The sequence below is a fragment of the Telopea speciosissima genome, chromosome 10 (genome assembly GCF_018873765.1).
Source record: "Telopea speciosissima isolate NSW1024214 ecotype Mountain lineage chromosome 10, Tspe_v1, whole genome shotgun sequence".
NCBI classification, from domain to species: Eukaryota; Viridiplantae; Streptophyta; class Magnoliopsida; order Proteales; family Proteaceae; genus Telopea; species Telopea speciosissima.
In genome coordinates this window covers 6,415,498-6,428,894 of record NC_057925.1, presented here as the reverse complement: position 1 = coordinate 6,428,894, position 13,397 = coordinate 6,415,498, and positions in this window count along the sequence as shown.

The following is a 13,397-nucleotide window of genomic DNA, read 5'->3' as shown; positions in this document are numbered from 1 at the left end:
GGCGTGGCCTGCACCCAGGCGCGGCATCGTGGATGCATACGTGATGTACACAGACATTGATAGGGGCATGATACATCCAAGATTCACCGGACCAATCAGCGACTGCCATGTGTCACCGAACGACCAGCTCCAGAACCAAGGATAACCAACTGGGGGTCCCACCTGGGGGCGGCAAGCACCCAGGCGCGGCCTCACCCAGGCGCGGCCTCACCCAAGCGCGGCCTGCACCCAGGCGCGGCCTGCACTCAGGCGTGGCCTCACCTAGGGGCAACCACACCCAGGCGCGGCCTCTCACCCAGGCGCGGCTTGCACCCAGGCGCGGCCTCTCACTCAGGTGTGGCCTGCACCTAGGCACGGCCTCTCACTCAGGCGTGGCCTGCACCTAGGCGCGACCTCTCACTCAGGCGTGGCCTGCACCTAGGCGCAGCCTCTCACCCAGGAGCGGCCTACACCCAGGCTCGGCATCGTGGACGCAGACGTGATGTACACGGACACCGGAGCTACTTGTCTATGATCCAATCGTGTCACTACAGACTCATGTCACCACCAGGATTCTAGGTCACCGCTTAGAAGTCACGTTACCCAGACGGATTCAAGCACCAATAACGTTATCACCACACGCGAGTATCTATCCACCAAGGATCTTAATACCACTAGGACACTCCCTCCCGCGGGGAGATGGCCAATTAAGATAGAACCCCATTACCCAGGGCCTCTATCCACTGAATGGCACAATCACCATCAAACTGGGACTCTCCACATCGCCATACACTACTATAAAAGGCAAGGTACACAACCCCATTGCAAGACATCTAAACTCATATTGAATAATCACTATTCATCTATTTGCTCAGGAGATCTAACTTTAGCATCGGAGAGCCCTAGGCCAGAACCACACCTGTTCTCTCTGTTGACCCCTTGGTCCACTTGCAGGTGACTGCACTCGTAGGACCGCTTGACGATTTCTTGATGCAATAGATTGGCGGCGTCTGTGGGAATGACGCTAGCCATTACAGCTACTAGCTCGCTTCCATATTCATTCAATGGCACGAAGAAAGACTACCACCACCAACAACGGAGCAAGGAATGGATCACCACCCCAAAGTGCTCTCGCCGCAGAGCCAATGACCAGGACCATGTCCCTCTGGAGGAAGAGATCCCCCTCAATGACTAGTTTGTGGTCGACGAGCCCAAAATGATGAGGCAGACGATGTGGTGGTGGAGGTGATACCTGACCCCAACGCTCCAGCCACTGTGGGTCAGATCAACGACCTACAAAGATAGATCCTCGATGAACAATGACTCTTTTGAGAATACTTGACACAGCGTGAGATGTCTCACCACCGAAGGATGTCGCCATCAGTAAGGGTGGAGTCCGTACCTCGACAAGAGCAGAACCCTAGGAGATCATCTCCCAGGGGCGTGGGTCAGAGAGACTTGCGCAACGGGCAACCCCTACTCCGCAGCGGGGGGAGCCTTCCCAGCATCCTAGGAGAACAAGAGACCTCTCGCCACGGTCAGAACGTGAGAGGACTCCAACACCCAGGGCGAGGGTGTCTAGCCCGCAGAGATCGGTTCGGAGGTCTGTGTTCGACGGATGACTTGAAGAAGGTCACATACCATGACGAAGCTGGACCTACAGAGAGGAAAGCCCCTCACCTTCACGATAGGGTTCATCACGGCGTGACCATTCACCATCCCACCAACACTCAAGGCGGGAGGGGACATCCAGGAGAGAGCATGAACGGGGTCGCAGCGAATGTCTGGCCAGGCATGAGGGACAGACACGGGACAAGGAGCTCAATCGAAGACTCCACGACCTGGATGAGAACCTGGAAGGGCTGAAGAAGCAGACCAAAGGCGAGACACATTCTATACTTGGACAACACCCATTCTCCACAGAGATCATGTCAGCCACGCTACCTTCCAGGTTCTGACTACCCCTTTGAACTTTACAGTGGTACCACTGACCCTAATAACCACATCAACTATTTTAATGGCATGATGATGCTGTATGGTGGGTCGAACGTGGTCTCCTGTCGGGCATTCCCTGCATCCCTCAAGGGAGCAGCCACATCATGGTTTTCCAGGCTACGATCGAAATCTATATGCTCGTTCGTGGAGCTATGCGAACAGTTCATCACCCGCTTTCAGAGCAGTGTCAAGCAGAAGAAGACCACTGTCAATCTACTGAACGTGGTACAGAACCCTGAGGAATCTCTCAGGGAGTACATTAGCAGGTTCACCAAGGAGTCCCTGGAGGTTTGAGACTTGGACGACTAGACACAGCATGCAGCCCTAGTAGGAGGCATTAGGGACCTGGACCTGATCAAGGACCTGGCACATCATGAGACCAGGACTATAAAAGAGCTCCTGGAGTGGTGCAACACGTTTGCAAATATGGTCGAGGTACTACAAGCTAGAACGAAGATAATCGAGGCCAAGCCGTAGGACAACAAGACGTCAGCACCTGATGATTGCAAAGAAGGTAAGAGGTCGAGGACAGAGCGTTGATAAGAGAAGGGCGACCACCCATCTGGGAGGACAAACCATCGCCCAGAGAGAAGTGAGAGGGCAAGTACCCCTGAGTTCACACCGCTGAACACCACCAGGTCCCAAATACTCATGCAGATCCAAGACCGTGACCTACTCCATTGGCCACGACCCATGCTAGCCGGACCAGAGAAGCGAAACCCTAATAAGTACTATCTCTTCCACAAAGAGAATGGGCACGACACAGAGGAGTGCTATCAATTGAAGAGAGAGATAGAACAACTTGTAAGAGCAGGAAGCTTGAACAAGTGTGTGAAGGGGAGACGTGACAACCTCTCAGGCCAAGGAGACAGAGGTCGTGACGGAGACAGAGTGGAACCAAGATGAGAAGAAAGGAGAATAGATCAAGAGAGAGACCACCCAGAAGAGAGGAGAGATGCAACAGGACCTAGTGGCACCAAGGGACCTCCTACCCTCACCATACTTGGAGGACCGGGGCAAGAGTCCACCAGAAAAACTAAAGCCCATGCCAAGTTCATGGGAGTAGCAAAGAAGCCAAGCAAGATAGCCAAGACCAAGGCGATGATCTCCTTCTCGGATGAAGACCTGGAAGGACTAAACTTCCCACATGAGGATGCCTTGGTAGTACAGGTGGAGGTAGCCAACCAACCTGTACATAGGGTACTAATAGACACAGGGGCGTCTGTTGACGTACTCTCCTTGGACGCTTATCGACAGTTCGGGTTCGGGGACGATTAGCTTAAACCAGAGCCTATGTACCTCTATGGATTCTCAGGTGCCACCGCCTCCATCAGAGGTACGGTACCATAGAACTACCCGTTACCTTTACGATACACCCTCGACAAGTGACTATCATGGTGAATTTCATGGTCGTCAAGTCCGTGGTGTCCTTTAACAGCCTCCTAGGGCAATCATCTCTGACAACCTTTAGAGGAGTCATATCACCACTTCACCTGAAGATGAAGTTCCCCACCGAGAATGGGGTAGGCAAAATTCGAGGAGATCAGAAGAAAGCAAGGGAGTGCTACGCCACCTTCATGAAAAAGAACAATGGTAACACCCGTGGAATGGCATTCTGCCTAGAGAACATGGTCAGTGACTAGAGAGATGAACTGACAGAGAGAAGAGGAAGACCAGTGGAAGACCTCATCCCATGGCCCCTCACCCAGGACGACCCCTCCAAGGTCGTACAGGTTGGCTCGCTACTAAGCAAGGAACAGAAAGAAGGGCTTGGACACCTCCTCCAAGCGAACTTGGATGTCTTTGCATGGTCGACCTCTGACATGCCAGAAATACCACATTCCATAGCAGAGCACCGACTACATGTCGACCCAACTAGGAAGCCCATTCAACAGAAGTGGCGTAACTTTGCCCTCGACTGACAAGTAGTAATCAAGGAAGAGGTCGAGAAGTTAAGCCAGTCAGGGTTCATCAGAAAGGAGAAGTTCCCAACCTGGCTCGCAAACGTGGTCATGGTACCAAAGCCAAGTGGGAAGTGGAGGATGTGTGTCGACTACACCGACCTGAACAAGGCATGCCAAAAAGATGAGTACCCACTGCCCAGGATCGACCTATTGATCGACACCACAGCTGGCCATGAGATGCTGAGTTTCATGGATGCCTACTCCGGGTACAACCAGATCCTCATGCATAAGGGTGATGAGTCCTACACCGCATTCTGAACAGACAAAGAGAACTACTGCTACAACATTATACCGTTCGGGTTGAAGAATGCAGGGGCCACCTATCAGAGGATGGTCAACAAGATGTTCAAGGAGTAGATCAGGCGCAACATGGAGGTATATATGGATGACATGCTCATGAAAAGCATCCACGCCAACCAACACCTGACCGACTTAGAGGAAGCATTCAAAGTACTGAGGAGGAACCAGATGAAGTTAAACCCTATAAAGTGCGCCTTCGGTGTAACGTCAGGAAAATTCCTGGGGTTCATGGTCTCAATACGCGGAATAGAAGCCAACCCATCCAAGATCAAGGCCATCCAAGAGATGGCACCTCCTCGGACGGTCAGGGAAGTGCAGAGGTTGAATGAAAGGGTCGCCGACCTTTCCAGATTCTTGTAACGATCAGGTGATAAGTGTTTACCATTCTTCAAAACATTGAAGAACCTCCGGAGCCCTAAAGATTTCACATGGACAGAAGAGTCCTAGAAGGCATTCGAAGAATTGAAGGAGTACCTAGAGAGTCCACCATTGCTTGGGCGACCAAAACCTAACGAAGAGTTGCAGCTCTACTTGGCCGCCACCCCAGTCGCGATCATCGCAGCACTGCTGAAGGAAGAAGACAAAGTTCAGAGGCCTATCTACTACGTCAGCCATGTTCTGATCGATGTAGAGACCATGTACACTAGGATCGAGAAGGTAGCCTATGCATTGGTAATCGCAGCTAGGAAGCTACAACCATACTTCCAAGCTCATACCATCACGGTCCTCACAGACCTACCTCTAAAGAAGATACTCCACAAGCCAGATGTCTCCGAATGATTAATAGCATGGGCGGTGGAGTTAAGTGAGCATGACATCAGCTTCCAACCAAGGACAGCCATCAAAGGCTAGGCTCTTACAAATTTTATTGCAGAGTGTACCCTGTCTGAGATCGAACCAGAGATAGGGGAGCCCGAGGAGAAGGATCACGGATCATGGGACATGTTCGTGGATGGGTCGAGTAACTTGGTGGGAAGCGGCGCTGGCCTCATATTAACCAGCCCCGAAGGATTCCGTATCCAATATGCTCTCCGATTCACCTTCCAAGCATCCAACAATGAAGCAGAATACAAAGCACTACTAGCTGGACTCCGGGTGGCCAGAGCTATCCAAGTCACACACCTATCCACCCGGAGCGACTCCCAGCTTGTGGTGAATCAGATGAATGGAGAGTACGAGGTGAAAGATGATAGGATGGCATCATACCTAGCACGTGCTCAAGCATTGATCGAGGGTTTCATGAAGTTCGAGATGGTTCAAGTTCCCAGGGACGAGAATGCCGTCGTCGATGCCCTATCCAGGATAGCCAATGAGGAACTCCAAAATTTGGCTAGTGCAGTCTATGTTGAGATCCTGCATGAGCCAACGTATAAGGAAAAGCAGGTTAACGAAATCGAGGAGGGACCTAGCTGGATGGACCCTCTACTCAACTACCTCCAGAACGACATCTTACCAGAAGACAAGGCCAAGGCAAGGAAGATCAGGATGAGAACTGCAAAGTACACCGTCCTAGACGTGGTACTATACAAGCGGGGGGCAACAACACCATTACTCCGGTGCCTAGGACCCAAGGGGGCAGAGTACGCCCTAGCAGAAGTCCATGGGGGGATATGTGGAAGCCACATGGGGGGACGAGCCCTAGCCTACAAAATCCTCCGCCAGGGACTATACTGGCCACGAATGCAAGAGGAGACCATCCAATATGCCAAGAAGTGCGAGCAATGTCAGTTGTTCACCCCAGTACCCCATCTACCCGTCACCAAGCTGACATCAATCCTCAACCCCATACCTTTTGTCATGTGGGGACTGGACATCTTAGGCAACTTCACTGTAGCACTGGGAAATAAAAAGTACCTAATCATCGCGATTGACTACTTCACCAAGTGGGTCAAAGCTAAACCCTTGGCCAAGATAACAGAGACAGAGATGGAGAAGTTCGTCCGCGACGATGTCATCTACAAGTTTGGGGTACCACAGATCCTCGTCTCAGACAACGACAAACAATTCAACAACCCCAAATTCCAAGCATTCTGTCACAGCTACAACATCGACTATCGGCCTGTATCGGTAGCATACCCACAGGCCAATGGTCAGGTAGAGGTCACCAACAGAACACTACTGGAAGGAGTCAAGAAAAGGCTAGAGGGAGCCAAAGGGAAATGGGTTGAAGAGCTACCAAGCGTTCTGTGGGCGTACTGAACTATAGTACGGACACCCACAAGAGAGAGCCCATTCCGCCTAGCATATGGCACTGAAGCATTGCCGTCAGTAGAGGTCTGCACCATGTCCCATAGGGTTCTACACTTCAATGAACGTACCTATATCGATGGACTACGGGCAAACCTAGACTTTATAGATGAGGTCCGTGAGAGCACTACTAAGGAATGTCGCCTACCAACAACGTACTGCCAAGTACTATAATGCCAGGGTCAAGGAAAGGCTATTCCACCAGGGAGATCTAGTCCTACGGAGGGCAAGTGCATCACAGCCATAGAAGGCAGGGAAGCTGTCAGCCAATTGGGAAGGACCCTACATAGTCTCCAAGCAGATACGTCCAGGGGCCTACCGCTTGAAGACTCCGGGGGGCAAGAAGGTAGACCGTACCTGGAACTCAGAACACCTAAAGAAGTATTACCAGTAGAAGCAAAAAACTCCATCAATAGTAGCAGTCAAGTAGTAGCAGTAGTGGTAGTGGTAACAGCAGTAGTAGTAGTAGACGACATCACTGTTTCAAGGGCAATTTGAAAATTTTCATTCAAAATAAAGAGGTGTTTCAGGAATACTTGTCTTCTTCTACCATTCAATCGAGTCACTACCACTACACCAAGGCGTTAGGCCACCACGGAGGCTTTATGCCTAAGGCGTCATGCCACCATCGAGGCTTTATGCCTAAGGCAACATGCCACCACTGAGGCTTTATGCCTAAGGCATCATGCCACCACTGAGGCTTCATGCCTAAGGCGTCATGCCACCACTGAGGCTTCATGCCTAAGGCGTTATGCCACCACTGAGACTTTATGTCTAAGGCATCATGCCACCACCGAGGCTTTATGCCTAAGGCGTCATGCCACCACCGAGGCTTTATGCCTAAGGCGTCATGCCACCACCGAGGCTCTACGCCTAAGGCGTTATGCCACCAAGGTCCGATGACCACCCAGGCGCAAGGGCACCAAGATCTGATGACCACCAAGGCGCAACGCCACTACCAAAATCCCATGACTATCAAGGGTCATAGGGCATCAATACGCAATCAACCACCAAGAGACAATGCAATCAAAGAAAAGCAACAACTATCACATAGAGAAGTCATAATAGTTACAACTCAAGTTCAAAAAGGAAAAAGTTCAAGACGCCTACAAGATCGGTACGGCCATAGGGTCAAGGGACCACAGAGGGGTGGGTCACCTCTGACCCAGCAGGAAACATCATGTCCACCTCGAGAAGGTGCGCAGCAACACCCCCCTCAGGCAGGGTAGTCTCCACCTCTGACACTGGAACGCTCTCCACCACCGCTACACCAGGAAGCCCCGCAGTAAACTCAGACAACCCCAAGACAGAGAAGTCATAATCAAGGGTCACCTCCAGGACACAAGCGGCTAACTCCCGGACCCCTCCCTCATAGGCAAGCTAAAGCTACGCCTGATACAGCATCAAGAATGTCGAGGACGCTTGGAACTCAGCCACAACTCGCTCGCCTGCAGATGCCAGCTCCGCCTCATGACTCCCCATCAATGAATGAAGCTCCTCCTCCAAGGCAAGAACCCTGGTCGAGCTCTCGGCCGCACCAGTAGAGGTCACACGAAGCTCCTCAGACACCTCCAGGAGCTTCCCGAACGCCACCGTGAGGTCCTCCGATGCTCTCTGCCCGCCAGCCTTGGCCCTCTCGCGGGCATCGATCTATCCTTGGAGCTCCCTCTCCACATCATGCAGGGTGTGCTGTATCTGCACCTCGCGAGAAGCGTGACCCTCAAATCGAAGCACCATCTCAGCAACACGGTGATGGACCTACAATCAACATGGCAAGCGATAAAACACTCTAAGTATAAGTGGAGCAGCGAACATGACAAGACAAAAAAGGGATAACTCACCGAAGCCATATCATGGTAGAGAGTCTGGGCCAGACATGAATCGCTAAGCCTTTGCAAGGCCACCCTCGCGGTAGGAAGCCTACCCCTGTCCACCCATTCCCCCGACACGTCGGCTCCACCCAAGGTCGAGCCCTTCGGCACGCCCAAGGTAATCACTAGGGACTCATCCATCGCGGGAAGATCAGTGGCAGTACCACTGGAGGAACTAACCCCTTTTCCCTTGGAGAGGGGCAATGCAGAAGACCCGGAAGGGGTGACAGATGGAGGCAGAGGCACAGAGCCCAAAATAGCATCATCATCAGGAGAAGTAAGGGAAGGAGGACACGCACACCAGAGCTCGTCACATGGGCATGTCTTGGACCACCCTTCCACTTCGCCCCAATAGCCATAGGTGCAGAAGGACCACCAACATCTGTCACTCCAGCAGATGGAGCACCCTGAGAAGCGGCCTTCCTCTGTAGATTGCCATGGAGCAAACTGAAGTCCGAACGCATATCCACTGCATAGACCGCCCAACTAGTCAGATGACATATATATTCAAATACAAACATGCCAATCAAGTACAAAAGATCGTGCTCTTACCAGGACTCACCTTCTAGAGGGACAGGAAGGCCTCCGAGTCCAACTCCTGGACGTGGAACGGATCGCGACCCAGGCACAGCTTGAGGGAGTCACCCTTGAAATCACTCAGCTCAAGCCCCTGGTTGACCCTCTTGAGGTCAATGACTTCCCTAACAGTCCGTAGTGGGCATCGGGGGACCATGGCAAAAAGGAAGCGATCCCTCCAATACTTGACGTTGCTTGTGATCCCTGTGAGAAGCTCCACAGAGGCATAGGACCCCTTGAGCACGCGACGAGCAAAGTGATAACATCCATGATTCCCTTTCTTCAACAGATAAAAGTGGGAGAACAAGGGAACAGTGGCGACACGCCCCAGGCGGGCGAAAAAGACATAGAAACCCAAGATCACCCTCCAAGAATTGGGCAACACCTGCCCAGGGGTGAGGTGCCATTGCTCTAACACCAACTCGACAAAGCGAGGGATAGGTAGGCGAAGGCCCTGGAGAAAAAAGAAACGGTAGAGACAGATCTCATCCGCACGGTGAGAGAAGGCATACTCGCCAGGTCAAGGAGTACGTAACACGACCTCAGCGAGAATATGGAACTCCTCACGGAGGGAGACCAAGTCAGAAGGAGACAAGATGCTAGCAACATGACCCAACCTATCAGCAGGATCGGTGACTGAGGACGCCGCCCCAGAGGGCGTACGATCCCTAACTGGGACCAGAGACACTAGAAGGTCCCACACCCCCATCAATAGCACTGGGGGAGGGTATAGAGGATGGAGTACCCACAGAAGAAGGCAATCCTGGGGAACGCTCCTCTGAAGATCCAACCCTGACTGAAGCAGGGCCAAGGTCACCCGAAAATGACTTGAACGACAAGAGAGGAATGGACTACTTACTCGAGAAAGCGATCTCCCAGACAAGAAGCTAGCAAAAAAAATGAAATGAAGGCCACCTGCAAAGTATAAACAGCAGATCCATCACAGACAAGAAGAAGAAAAGTGGAGAAGCATAAGGGTCCATTACACCCACGCCACTGCCACCATAGGAGCGGCAACCCAGCGGTCTCACATCCACAGGCGTGGTCCCACGCCCACAGGTGCAGCGACCCAATGGCCTCACGCCTGCAGGCGCGGCCACCCAGGCGCGACCTCACACCTCACAAGCGCGGTGACCCAGGCGCGGCCTCACGACCCACAGGCCCGACGATCCAGGCGTGGCCTCACGCCCCACAGGCGCGGCCTCACGCCCACAGGCACGACCACCCTAGGCGCGGCCACACTCGCAAGCGCGGCCTCACCTAGGCGCAGCCCTGCATAAAAAAGAATAAATAAATAAAGAAAGAAAAAGAAAGAGAAGGGGTCGAACTTACCTCAGGGGGAAGGCGATCGCAAGGAGAGGCAGGCACACGACGACGCGGCCACACCACTGGCACGATAAAGTGACAGAGACTACCAGAGGCAAGGCACTCAAGCCAAGCACCACTCAAGCACTCCAAGTAAACAAGGCACCAAGTGAGCACAAAGTAAACACAAGGACCCAAAATCAAGCAAAATGGATACTAGTCCAGGTGACCCAAAGACAAGCACATGGTGGGCACCAAAAAGAGGACAAAAGATAAAAGTGCAATGCAAAGGAGAAATTCAAGAAGAGCAAAATGGGAGACAAAAAGTAAGAAAGAGAAGTGAGAAGTGAAAAAAGAGAAGGTGAAGGAGAGGAACATATCTCTACAGAAAACAAGAGAAGAAAAAGTGTAGGAGGAAAGGTTTGAACCCCCAAACTCTCCTACCTCACTAATAGATTTACAGGCAAGCCTCGCAAAGAAAGTTTATTCGCAGCGGACCCCTCACTATGTAAAGGCATCTACTCTCTTGGACATCCTATCTCAAGAGAGTGGGGGCAAATGATACATCCAAGATTCACCGGACCAATCAACGGCTGCCATGTGTCACCGAGCGACCCGCTCTAGAACCAAGGAGAACCAACCGGGGGTCCCACCCTGGCGCGGCCAGTACCCAGGCACGGCCTGTACCTAGGCGTGGCATCGTGGACGTAGACGTGATGTACACGGACACCGATAGGGGCATGATACATCCAAGATTCACCGGACCAATCAGCGGCTACCACGTGTCATCGAGCCACCCACTCCAGAACCAAGGAGAACCAATCGGGGGTCCCACACGGGCGCGGCCTCACCCAGGTGCGGCCACACCCTCACCTAGGCGGTTGTGTTGATATTGGTGAGGAATCCATTGATAGTGCACCAGTTGATCCGTTGTCCTGACAGATTAACTGTTTGGTTACTCTGAGTCCGTTAGCTGAATCTTCTAGAAAAACTGTTTGGTTACCCTGAGTATGTCAGTTGGATTCAACTTGAATCTGTATGAAAAACTGTTTGGTTTCCCTGAGTCTGTCAGTTGGATTTAGCTTGAATCTGTATGTAAAACTGTTTGGTTCAGATAGATCATGTCAACACATTGGCTACTATATGGCTAGAATATGAAACAATTATGAAGAAATTTTGCATGCAACTAATGTTTAAACTTGAATTAAAATGACCGTTAATAGAGTTCCTATCCAATAACTGTCCTTGTCATCAATTACATGAATAAAATATAATTAAAGCTCTTATACTACTGTGACATCTTAGTTTTTCACATAAATCATTAGGAAAGAAACCCATGAGCAGCTAAGAAAATTGAGGGATAAGATGAGCATAGTTTTTCACATCAATGCAATGTTCAAGCCTTGTACACAACTGAAGTTAAATAATTTGAAAACAAAGAAAAATATCAAAACTGAATCACCTTATAAGAACACAGTTAGAGGAACCCAAAAAAAAAAGAAAGAAAAAAAAGTAGGCCTACAGACAATAAAAATGAAAGAAAAAATTGTTGTTGAGCCCTGGTGGAATTGAATCGCCATCCCATGGGTGTTAACCCCACGTGCTCTTCAGTTTGAGCTAAAGACTCACCTATTTTAATGACTGAGATATCAACCATATTGTCTAATCCATTTCTTCATTGAAAACTATGTTCAAGCTATTGTTTTCCCCTTTTTCTACATGTACATTCCTATCTGCAGGACAACATTACTTCATATTGGGATCCAATAACCTATAGAGTTTTTTTTTTTATTTATTTTTTATTTATTTTTATCAAATCGTTGGTGGGGAGTATGACCCCATCTTTTAGTAAAATACCAGTTAAAGGGAGCCAAAATACAATATTTTCGGTCATCAAGATATGCAAAACCTCAATAGGAATTTCCTTTTATCTAATTGAAAAAATAAGCTAGAAACATTATAAATTCAATATAAACAAATTATTGGAAGGTTCTATGCACTAATATTGCAAATCTTCAATCTTCAGGATAGCCAAGGAATGGATGGTAGCAATGGTTCTTCACTTGTTCCCCTGCCCAGACCAGTGCCTTCACCAAACAATTATTACATTCACTGATTCACATGCCAATGAGTGGAACAACAATATATAAATCCTATTCCTAATGGGCAACTGATTAACGCAATGCTATCATGGTATCCCATCATTTAACCAATAGTTCACAAAATCATCTTAGATTGTTAAACTATAATTGAAGAACAATGATGATTTTGATTACACTAATCACATATAAAAAGAAAAGGACTTTGAGCACTCCAAGGACAAAACAACATTATTAAATCCACTAAATCCGTTCGACATAGTGGGGATTATGACCCCTACTTTTATTGTGTTTCATTTAGATTTATAACTAAAAGAAGTTACTAATTGGAATCAGAGATTCAAATTCAATTGAACTTCTACTTCATGGGGCATTAATACAAGGAAAAATCTATTTCTCTTTATTTGCTTGAAACTCTAGTTTTTTTTTATAGGTAGGGGGAGGGAAGATGTGAACCAGGAGACTTGAACCCAAGACCTCTTGGTAGCAATGGATTTTTACGCACCACATTTTGAAACTCTAGTGAAAGCAAAAAAGCAAAATGCAGTGTGGAAAGATTCTGTATGGGAGATTTTACTAACATAAGAAAGCAAAATGCAGTAGGGAAGGGGAGATGCAAAGGAGGTGGACTGGATGAGGGGAGACAGCTCGGTTCAGTCCAATGACATGTACCGTCCTTGGGACCTGATCCAAACTTATGTGGAATCATTGGGCCCCATAGATCGGCTCAAGATTCCAAATGAGCTCAAATCAGGTCCCAAAGACGGTACATGCTATTGGACCTGATCCAGACGAGGGGAGAATGGTCAGGGGTGGGGAGCGGGGTCGGGGCCAGGGTTGGGAGGACAACAAACTGTAGAGAGGTGGCCCTCATGATCTGGTGCGCTAAATTATTACTCTAGATTCTTATGCTCCGGCAACTGCGGTCGATCTTATACTTCCTCTTCCAGTTCTGCGTCTCTAGCGCATCCACCTCTTCTCCTACGCAGAATCCGAGACCCTAAGTCCCTAAAACAATTCATCATCAATGGCAAAATCATTCTCTGAACCTCAGATAGTAT